This window comes from Mixophyes fleayi, unplaced genomic scaffold (genome assembly GCF_038048845.1).
Source record: "Mixophyes fleayi isolate aMixFle1 unplaced genomic scaffold, aMixFle1.hap1 Scaffold_29, whole genome shotgun sequence".
In the NCBI taxonomy this organism is placed as follows: domain Eukaryota; kingdom Metazoa; phylum Chordata; class Amphibia; order Anura; family Limnodynastidae; genus Mixophyes; species Mixophyes fleayi.
In genome coordinates, this window is record NW_027446953.1 from 2455001 (window position 1) to 2466756 (window position 11756).

The window sequence follows — 11756 nt, forward strand, 5'->3', positions numbered from 1 at the left end:
CCCCCGCCCCTAAGCCCCAACGTCTTGTCATTTTCAAACCCAGGACAACGTAGGTCGGGAGATACCCATGCCTGACCCGGAAACTCTTAACCGTGCCTCCACCATACCATGAACTGAGAAAGGGATCCACCCACACCCTGAAGCCTCCCACCCACTGAGGAGGGGTCTCAACTAGGAGACTACTCAGATGCAACTTTAGGAAAGTTGATATAAAGAAAAGCACTGGGTTAATCATACCCAGGCCCCCATCCTTCCTCAGACGGTAGGTCACAGCCCGCTTGACCAGGTTTAGCCTATTCCCCCAGAGCAACTGGAAGAAAACTGCATACACCCTAGACCATAAAGACTCCGGCAAAAGGCACACGTAGCTGATGTACAGGAATACCGGGATCAGGAAGGTCTTGATCAGGTCCACCCTTTCCCGAAGAGAGTGTTTCCACCTCTTCCAGCTCTCTACCTTCCGGGAAGCTTCTTCCAGCCTTAATACCCAATTTTGTTTGGCATAATCACCATGACCGAATTGGATCCCTAAGATTTTAATCTTGTCACTAGCCCGGGGAAGACTGTCTGGGAGACTGAATTCACAGCCCTCCTTCCCCATCCAGAAAACTTTACTCTTTTCCTGGTTTACCAACGAGCCACTGGCTTCGGAATACCCACAGACCAGAGTCGTTACCTCCTCAGCTTCTGCAGAACTCGACAAAACAACAGTAACATCGTCGGCGTAGGCCACGACCCTCAGGGGACACTCCGGACCCAACAGCACCCCCCCCAACGAGCCGCCACCAACCCTTCTGACGAAGGGATCTATGGCAAACACATACAGAAGGGGGCTCAGGGGACAACCTTGTCTTACTCCAGAGCTGACCCCGAAAGACGGACCCACCCAACCATTCACAAGAGGAAAGCTCTCGGCCTGCTTGTAAATAGTACGTAGCCAATTCACCACCCGGACTGGAAGACCATACCTCAGAAGCAGAGCCCAAAGGTACTCATGATTTACCCTGTCAAAAGCCTTCAACTGATCTAATGCCAAAAGGTACCTTCCCTCTCCCCCAGCACAGCACCGCTCAAAAGCCTCCCGCACCGCCAGGACAGCACTGAAAGTGTTTCGACCCTTCACAGTACAATGCTGAAAAGGAGAGAGCAACCGACCGGAAACCTGCATCACTCTACAAAACAGCACCTTCGCCAGAATCTTTCTGTCGGTGTTGAGAAGAGCTATGGGGCGCCAGTTCTTAACACACGACTGATCCTTCCCTTTGGACAACAAGATAAGAGCAGAGACCCTCATGGAGGGAGGTAGTAAACCTCTGCCCAGGCTCTCATTAAAGACCTCCACAAGGCGCGGAGCCAGGATGTCCCCAAAGGTCTTATAAAATTCGGATGTTAGACCATCCGGGCCTGGGGCTTTCTTGGCAGATAACCCATCAATTGCCATCCTGACTTCATTCACCGTTATCTCATCCCCCAAAGACTCAAGCGAGCCGCTAAAATCCTCAAGGCCAGGGGTTTCCCTTAAAAACTGGTCCCTCCTTTCTTTGTCAAGTGATTTCTCGGACAAGAGGTCGGAGTAGAAAGACCGCACAACGTCAAGAATGCCCTCCTTCTCCTCCCTCAGGACACCCCCAGCGTCGCGCAAGCCTCTCACCTCCTTAGCATCTACCGAGTTCCTACAACTCTGAAAAGGGTCGGGCGAATGGTACTTCCCATAATCCCTCTCCAGAATCAAGGAAGCATACCGGTCATACTGTATCTCCCTCATCCGAGCCTTCACCCGGGAGATCTCCCCATTGTCTCCCTGTCCAGAGATCAGGAATCCAAGTTTTCTCCTCAGTGCCACGTAGGTGTTCTCTTTTAAACAATTGTTTCTGGCTACGAGGCCCTGGAAAAAGCTCCTGGTCCTCTTCTTCAGTATCTCCCACCATTCAGACCTACCCCAACCTGCCTCCAAAAGTGTTTCCTGGGTTTCAAAAAAGTCCCTAAAAGACTGTCTTATCACCTCCTCTTCTAGGAGCTTAGAGTTCAGGCGCCACAGACCCCTACCCTTCCGAAGGGACTCCGAAGCATTCAAGGACATAGATAGGTAAACGTGATCGGAAAACTCTACCGGCCTCAGCTCTGGAGCCGAGGTTTTCGAGCTTTCCTTAACAAAAACCCTATCTATCCTAGACCTACAACTACCTCTGAAGTAAGTGAAACCCGTGTGGTCCGGAGAATGGCGAACATGAACATCCACCAGACCAGCCTGCCTAACCATGCTATTTAGAAAAATGGAGTCATAGCCCAACGTAGTCTTTGAACCTCCCCTGTCTTTTGTCCTAGTAATGGTGTTGAAATCACCTCCAAAGACTATCTGTCGGGCCGAAAAAAGGTATGGCTTTATCGCCCTGAAGAGGCACTTCCGATCCCACTTTGTTTGTGGGCCGTAAATATTAATCAGCCTCAGGTCGTGCCCCCTCAGATTGACATCCAACACCATGCACCTACCTACCTCAAGCTCGATAACTCGCTGAATGGTTATCATGCCGGTAAAAAGTACCGCCAGCCCACCGTACGGCTCGGCCGCAAGAGACCAGTAGGAGGGCCCCCGCCTCCACTCTCTCTTTGCTTTGTGTATGTCAGCAAGCTGACTCAATCTGGTCTCTTGCAAAAACAAAAAATCAACCTCAACCGTGTCGAAAAAATCATAGGCCATGTAACGAGCACGCTCGGAAAGGATAGATGCCACATTAATGGTGGCAAATCTTATGGGCTGGGAAGCCATCCTTCAGAGTTATGGACAGTAGTAACAACTCACTTCTTTTTTATTTTCCTCTCCGAGTCCTCATCTGAGGACCCGAAACGTTTATAACTTAAACCTGCTGGAAGGGAAAGTCCCTCTACCAGGACTATCTCCTCCTCTGACCGGGGGATAGCCCCTACCTTTGCTATCTCCCCTACTGACCCACCAGGATCATTGATCTCCCGTTCCCCATCCCTCCCCTTCTGGCTACCCTGATCGCCAGACGGGTCAGAAGAAACACCCCGAGGACCTACGATGTTATCAGGAAAGGGACCTATAGGGCCTAGTGGAGGGTCTTCCACACGTAGAACAGGGACTGTATCCCCCCTTTCAGGTACCCTCTTCACTCTCACCAGACCCTTCACAGGAGACTCTTCCTCAACGAAACTACCTGTGGGTTGGGCCTGTATTTTTAAACCTGCTGCCTCTTTCCCCTCAGAGGCCTCCAGAGACGCTTTCATGTTATCTTTCAGGAAAGACCGTGCCGTTGTTTTTATATTTTCAGATTTTTTTTTAACCCTTGCTATTTCCCCCAATGACATTTCTCTTGACCTCCTTGACTTTTGTTTTTTCCTGGTTGCCCTTTGAACTAGCTCCCCCCCTGCCTCTCTCACAATTTCCCCTTCGTCCATGCTCTCCTCGCTACTAGTGAGAAATTGGAACTTGTTGGATAGCACCACTACCTCCTTTTCAGCATGTTTTTTCTTACCCCTGGCTTTCCTCGGTTTTGACCACTCGACCACCTCACTTGTAGGGCTCTTAACCGCCTCACTTGCTGGGCTCTCAACCACCTTACTTGTAGGGCTCTCAACCACCGCCACAACCCTTGGGGGGAGGGGGGAAGGGAGAGGGGACTGCGAAGGGGGGAGGTCTCTTAGTACTGCCAGTTCCCTCTGTTCCACCCTGCTCTCCTCATTCTCCACCACCTCCATCACTTCTACCAATTCTGCATCCGTGTACCCCCCATTATGCGCCGCATGGGGGCACCTACTGAAGGGGTGGCCGATGACTCCACACAGGTTACACCTGATCTGACTACACGATTTTGTCTCGTGACCTGTATCCCCACAATGCCCGCACTTTTGTTGGGGGCAATTCATGCTGAGGTGGCGGAAGTCCCCACACTTGTGGCACATCCTCGGCTGACCCGGGTAGAAGCACTGGATCCTGTCGCGGCCAATGAAAGCCGCTGAGGGCAAGTGCACCAGGCCAGCCTCCGTGCTTTTGAGATCTACCGTGGTGGACCATCCGCCACCCCAGACCCCGTGGCTTGGATCCGGCACTTTGACTAGGGGCGATGTTATCATGGCATATCTCCCAATCCAAAACCTCAAGTCTGCCGCAGGAATCGATTCGTTCCTTACCAGGATTGTGACCTTCACCTTTTCTTGCCGAGTAATTGCTAGGGCCCTAAAGCCCGTCCACGGATCCTTCAGCCTACACCCACCCCACCGATTCCAGAAGGCCTGTAGCCCCTGGTATGACATGAAGCTCACGTCGTATTCGGCTGTATTGACAGGGTGGATGCAGGCGAAGAGATCCGCCGGGATAAACCCAAAGGTGTGTAGGAAGTTCTTTAAAAAATCAGACCTGTTGGGGGGATCTTTCCCCATGAACTTTAGTTGTACTACATTCCGTCTCCTAAAGGGTTGAGCCCCCGTTGGCCCTTGCGACCTGGGCGTGGCGTTAGCCCCTCCCCCCAGGGAGCTCGGGCCCGCTACAGCCCCAGCGTATGATTTTAAACCGGGCAATGGGCTTGGGTCTGCCACTTGACCCCTTTCTTCTGACTGGCTTCTGTCACCAATATTGCTAGGTTCAGGACCCCTTACCTCCAGCCGGGACCCAGACCCCCCTTCCCTGGCACGAGGTGCCAACTGTTTACCATCCCCCAGAATGCCAGGCATGGACTTTGATGCCTTCTCTATTAGTTCTGCCGCCCTCTTTGCCCTGTCTGACACAACTAGGGGGCCAAAAATTGTCTCAATGACCCTCTCTTGAACTGCGCTGGGACCCGCATTGCTACCCATTATAACACTTTTGTCCCCCACCACATTTATTTTCCCAGCCTTGGGTACGCCACCTTGGGCTGTCAGATTCGCTGTGTCATAGGTGCCAACGTCAGTGCCCACCACACATACACCGCTCACTGACACCTTATTCTCAACTTTTTCAGCATCCGAATTGACATTGACAGCGTTAACACTTATAACATTTCCTACTGCTATCACAGTACAATCGGACTTAGACGCACTGGCACCGATCACTGGGCTTTGGCTGTCGCTCGGCTGCGCTGCAGGGGAACGCGCCACCACTCCGCAACGAGCCTCTGCCCCGATCTTTAAGCCAGCTTTTGCATCCACACATAAACCAGTACTGTTACATGTTATAACATCCGAATTGACATTGACAGCATTATCACTTATAGCATTTCCTACTGCTACCACCGTACAAACGGACTTAGACGCACTGGCACCGATCACTGGGCTTTGGCTGTCGCTCGGCTGCGCTGCAGGGGAACGCGCCACCACTCCGCAACGAGCCTCTGCCCCGATCTTTAAGCCAGCTTTTGCATCCATACTTAAACCAGTACTGTTACATGTTATAACATCCGAATTGACATTGACAGCATTATCACTTATAGCATTTCCTACTGCTACCACCGTACAAACGGACTTAGACGCACTGGCACCGATCACTGGGCTTTGGCTGTCGCTCGGCTGCGCTGCAGGGGAACGCGCCACCACTTCGCAACTAGCCTCTACCCCGATCTTTAAGCCAGCTTTTGCATCCACACATAAACCAGTATTATTACATGTTATATCATCCGTATTGACATTGATAGTATTTGGGATAATAGCTACGTTTAAACTCACCAGTCTCCGGGCGTCCGGGTACTCACTTCCAGCTTCTCCAGGCAAGACTCCAGGCTGCCGGGGGTGCATCATGCTTCCTTCCCCAGGGAACAGTGCCGCACTACCCTCGGGTCCGCCTTCCGTTTTCCCCGGGCCCTTCACAGACTTCTGCTCCCCCTCCATAGCACGGATGGTCTCGTATAATCCACCGTCCTCACTGTCCTCCTGGGCCACGACTACCTCGTTCGGAGGCAATGCCGCCGAGTCCTTCAGGTTTGCAGTGTCCATGGCGGCTCTCAATGCTTCCAATTGATTTACCTTCACCTTTACAGCCTCCATCAGGTCATCTATCTCAGCCGAGATGATCACACGGTCCCGGCTATACGCCCAGTTTCTTTTCTTTTTCTTTTTGGCTATCATTCTCTCCAATCCCTCCACCTCTGCTTCCAATACTCTGATCCTGGCCTCGGCGTCCGTCTCCTCCTGCTCGCTGTCCTCTGATTCCGGCAGGCTGACGGTCGCCGGGTCTATCGGTTCCTCCGGCTTAGTATCCAAATCTGCGCTTGTCTGTAAACATAGTTTACCTGCCGCCTTCCTCCCCGTACCTAGTTGCTCCACTAGGCCGGTTCCCGGTTCTTGGCCCCCGATATTAATCTTCATACGGGCCGTCTCAAGGATGGCAGGTTCACACGCATCACTCTGTACGCTTGTCTGCATGCTTGGTTTCCCCGTACCTAGTTGCTCCACTAGGCCGGTTCCCGGTTCTTGGTCCCCCGTATTAATCTTCATATGGGGCGGCCTCCGCACGCCCGTCTGCATACTCAGTTTCCCCGTACCTAGTTGCTCCACTAGGCCGGCTCCCGGTTCTTGGTCCCCCGTATTAATCTTCATACGGGGCGGCCTCCGCACGCCCGTCTGCATACTCAGTTTCCCCGTACCTAGTTGCTCCACTAGGCCGGCTCCCGGTTCTTGGTCCCCCGCATTAATCTTCATATGGGGCGGCTCAAGGATGGCAGCACTCGGGCCAGTACCGGGGTCCACGTCCATTTTCCTGTCCAGGGCAGACACTGCGGTCAGTCCGTTGTTTTGCAGGTTCCTAGCTCCGGCCAAGCTGGTATTAGGCCTCACGCTAGAAACCTCTTCCATACTGGGTGATTCAGGCCCAGAAGCCTGGGGGCTCTCCACCACTCCTCCCCCAGGATCCTCCATCTATAGCTGGGATCAGTATCAAAGCTAAGTCCAGTTGCTGAGCTCTCCAAAACACGTCCTACCTCAGCGGCTGCTGGCACCAGACTTGCCCTCCAATGGGTCCTCGTTAAAGGATTTAAAGTGTACTCATTCCAATTACAGGGCCTCGAAAGAGTCCTGTATTGTTATTTTTCGTCACTACCTCCCCGAGTCGGGAGTGGGTAATTTGCGCGCCTGCTGCCTTCCTTGGATGTGGTAGCCGTTTCTCAGGCTCCCTCTCCGGAATCGAACCCTGATTCCCCGTTACCCGTGGTCACCATGGTAGGCGCGGAAAGTACCATCGAAAGTTGATAGGGCAGACATCCGAATGTATCGTCGCCGTCACGGGGACGTGCGATCGGCCCGAGGTTATCTAGAGTCGCCAAAGCGGCCGGGGGCCGGCGGGCCCGGGCCGAGGCACGGAGCTCAAACCGCAAGCTGGAGAGAAAGCTGAAGGAACTGAACATCCAGCTGGAAGATGAAAGACTCCAGGTCAATGACCAGAAGGACCAGGTGAGGCCCAGAGAGGAATGTCCTATACTGATGAAATGTACATGGTATATCCACTAATGGTCGTCTTCTCACAGCTCAACCTGAGGGTGAAGGCCCTGAAGAGACAGCTGGACGAGGCCGAGGAGGAGATTGAGCGGGTGGAGGGTTTGAGGAAGAAAGCGCTGCGAGATGTGGAAGAACTGCACGAGGTTAATGAGCGGCTAGAGGCCCGGGTTAAGGCGGTGGAGAAAGAGTCCAAGTAAGAAGGAAGCACACGTAGATATGTATACAAAGGTTACAGCTCCTTAGTAGGAGGAGCTGGATACAATATTTCAGTATCTGTTATCGGAGGATGCACAGTTTGTTATTCTGAGAGAAGACTGAGGAGAGAAGAGATGGAATATGGAGAGAATTAGATTGGAGGCAGAGAGGAAGAGTAGAATGGGGGGAGGCGGAGAGGATGAGTAGAATGGGGGGGGACGGAGAGGATGAGTAGAATGGTGGGGGGGGCGGAGATAATGGGTAGAATGGGGGGGGGAGAGGATGGGTAGAATGGGGGGGGGGCGGAGAGGATGAGGAGAATGGGGGGGGGGGGCGGAGAGAATGAGTAGAATGGGGGGGGGTGGAGAGGATGAGTAGAATGGGGGGGGGGCGGAGAGGATGAGTAGAATGGGGGGGGGCGGAGAGGATGAGTAGAATGGGGGGGACGGAGAGGATGAGTAGAATGGGGGGGGGACGGAGAGGATGAGTAGAATGGGGGGGACGGAGAGGATGAGTAGAATGGGGGGGGGACGGAGAGGATGAGTAGAATGGGGGGGGGACGGAGAGGATGAATAGAATGGGGGGGGACGGAGAGGATGAGTAGAATGGGGGGGACGGAGAGGATGAGTAGAATGGGGGGGGACGGAGAGGATGAGTAGAATGGGGGGGGGACGGAGAGGATGAGTAGAATGGGGGGGACGGAGAGGATGAGTAGAATGGGGGGGACGGAGAGGATGAGTAGAATGGGGGGACGGAGAGGATGAGTAGAATGGGGGGGGCAGAGAGGATGAGGGATGAGTAGAATGGGGGCGGGCGGAGAGGATGAGGGATGAGTAGAATGGGGGCGGGCGGAGAGGATGAGGGATGAGTAGAATGGGGCGGGCGGAGAAGATGAGTAGAATGGGGGGGCGGAGAGGATGAGTAGAATGGGGGGGCGGAGAGGATGAGTAGAATGGGGGGGACGGAGAGGATGAGTAGAATGGGGGGGGACGGAGTGGATGAGTAGAATGGGGGGGGCGGAGAGGATGAGTAGAATGGGGGGGGGGCGGAGAGGATGAGTAGAATGGGGGGGACGGAGAGGATGAGTAGAATGGGGGGGGCGGAGAGGATGAGGGATGAGTAGAATGGGGGGGGGGGCGGAGAGGATGAGGGATGAGTAGAATGGGGGCGGGCGGAGAGGATGAGGGATGAGTAGAATGGGGGGGGCGGAGAGGATGAGGGATGAGTAGAATGGGGGCGGGCGGAGAGGATGAGGGATGAGTAGAATGGGGGCGGGCGGAGAGGATGAGGGATGAGTAGAATGGGGGCGGGCGGAGAGGATGAGTAGAATGGGGGGGGCGGAGAGGATGAGGGATGAGTAGAATGGGGGGGGGGCGGAGAGGATGAGGGATGAGTAGAATGGGGGCGGGCGGAGAGGATGAGGGATGAGTAGAATGGGGGCGGGCGGAGAGGATGAGGGATGAGTAGAATGGGGGCGGGCGGAGAGGATGAGGGATGAGTAGAATGGGGGCGGGCGGAGAGGATGAGTAGAATGGGGGGGCGGAGAGGATGAGGGATGAGTAGAATGGGGGCGGGCGGAGAGGATGAGGGATGAGTAGAATGGGGGGGGGGCGGAGAGGATGAGGGATGAGTAGAATGGGGGGGGGCGGAGAGGATGAGGGATGAGTAGAATGGGGGGGGGAGGAGAGGATGAGGGATGAGTAGAATGGGGGCGGGCGGAGAGGATGAGGGATGAGTAGAATGGGGGCGGGCGGAGAGGATGAGGGATGAGTAGAATGGGGGCGGGCGGAGAGGATGAGGGATGAGTAGAATGGGGGGGCGGAGAGGATGAGTAGAATGGGGGGGCGGAGAGGATGAGGGATGAGTAGAATGGGGGGCGGAGCAGAGAGAATGGAGGCAGAGTGAATGGGTAGAATGCACACAAAAGATCCCAGAAAGTGACTCCTAAGGACACGGAGCCGACAGACATCTCTGTAACGCACCATAATGTCTTCACATTATTCTCTGCAGACGGAAGCCGGTCCGCCCTGCTGCTGACGATGACGACTTCAGCTCCGACGGTGAGTTTGGCGGCTCCTATAACCCCAGCTCTATAACCTCACTTCTGACTGAGAGTAATCTGCAGACCAGCTCCTGCTGACCACTTCAGAGAATCCGAACATTAACACTTCATCTCCTGGCATGACTGTTATCCTGGGCCCACATCAGACATTCACCTACTGTGCTGCCCACGGATCCCATCGGGTCCAACTGTGTCTGTTTCAGTCTCAAGGAACTGTCTCTATATGAGCCTGAGCTTTGTTCCTCGTGAATGTAAAAACTTGCCTTGCAACTTTGTACCAATCTTCCACCCAATCTTACCCCCAGCGCCAAATATTCATTGTCTGTATTATCCGTACTACACGTTTGCTGTACGGGGGTGAGACAGGAGCACGAAGGGTGAATGTAGCCCACTGTGCCTTTTTAATTAAGTATTTTCACTGCTGATTGCAGCCAGAAACCAACTGCTTATGTAACTGCTCGCCCTGCTGCGTTGGCCTCTGTGGCACTTCTGCTTCACTAGAAACTTTTATAAGGTGCTAGATCCGATCTCTCCAGCTGCATCCAAGAGTGCCTCTATAATGCCTCTATATTACCTCGCTCCATGACTGAGTGTGAGTAGAGACCAGCAGAGCACCGAGCCTCATTTCTTGTCTGTGTCCACGATCGAGCTGTGAAACGCGTTGAGCATTGCGGCACATTTTTTCCTACCTAGCCTGTTGCACGTTTGTAATTTTGTACGTGAACGTTTGCGTGTAAACCGTTGAAGAAGGAGGCGGTGGGGACTTTTATACAGCGTACGTGAATATATAGGTGATTGGTTAATCGCTTAACCCCTGAGAATATATGCACATAGGTTATTAGGGGAAGATAAACAAGTATAAATGACATATATGTGTGTATATATGATGTAAAGTGACATACCTCAGCCAGATGCAGGGAAATCAGAGACTGAGCCTACTTCAGACAGGTCTGGGGGGCTCCATATATCTCTCACCTCTCCCTGAAGTAACACTGAAATCCTGACCACGTTTCTCCATGTGCTGTAGAGGGACACAGAATGTGGGTTATGTTTTACGCCAAGGTGGTCGGTGCACAGGGAAATAACGGACTTCTCCCTATAACTTCCTGCCCCTACGTGTCTGTTCTGTGATTCTGTCCTGCCTGCTACGTAATTATTTGTATATTGGAATATACCATTTTCTATCTGATCTGGGAGCGCTGTTCTCTGTGTGCACCATGTATAATTCAGGCTCGTTAAATAAAAGGACCTCTGATTTTGTACACTCTTTGGTCGTCTGTCCAACATTTTAGCAGAAGTCACTGAATATAACGTGATTAAAAGAAATTACTTTCACAGACTACAAATGATCCTGCTGATTGCAGTAGATTTGTAATAGGTATAAACATACCTGCAGGAATTCATATTACATAATCAGTCATTTATGTGTGTTACAGTACGGGGGAGTAATTAATGTTCCACAAAATCTGTCCAAGCCCATTGCTGACAGTTGCTATCATTATCCTGCAGCTTAGGAAGGTGAGACAAAAAATAGCACAGGTGCGTGGTAGTAATACTGTGAAGTGATCTTAAATTTTACCTATTAACTAGAGAAAGCAGATGAGCCAATAACATCACTGAGAGTGCAGCCTATCCAGTCACTAGGAACCAGTGACATCACTGAGAGTGCAGCCTATCCAGTCACTAGGAACCAGTGACATCACTGAGAGTGCAGCCTATCCAGTCACTAGGAACCAGTGACATCAGAGTGTAGCCTATCCAGTCACTAGGAACCAGTGACATCACTGAGAGTGCAGCCTATCCAGTCACTAGGAACCAGTGACATCAGAGTGCAGCCTATCCAGTCACTAGGAACCAGTGACATCACTGAGAGTGCAGCCTATCCAGTCACTAGGAACCAGTGACATCACTGAGAGTGCGGCCTATCCAGTCACTAGTAACCAGTGACATCACTGAGAGTGCGGCCTATCCAGTCACTAGGGACCAGTGACATCACTGAGAGTGCAGCCTATCCAGTCACTAGGGACCAGTGACATCACTGAGAGTGCAGCCTATCCAGTCACTAGGAACCAGTGAC

The 11756-nt window shown here is 52.8% G+C and overlaps 1 non-coding gene across 1 annotated transcript; it reads right to left on the minus strand.

Annotated features, from left to right (window-relative positions):
• Window positions 1-6888: 6888 nt before the first annotated feature.
• LOC142127220 (18S ribosomal RNA) lies at window positions 6889-7308 on the minus strand. Its single transcript, XR_012685348.1, has one exon. It is a non-coding gene; the product is annotated as an 18S ribosomal RNA (ribosomal RNA).
• Between the last annotated feature and the right edge of the window lie 4448 nt (window positions 7309-11756).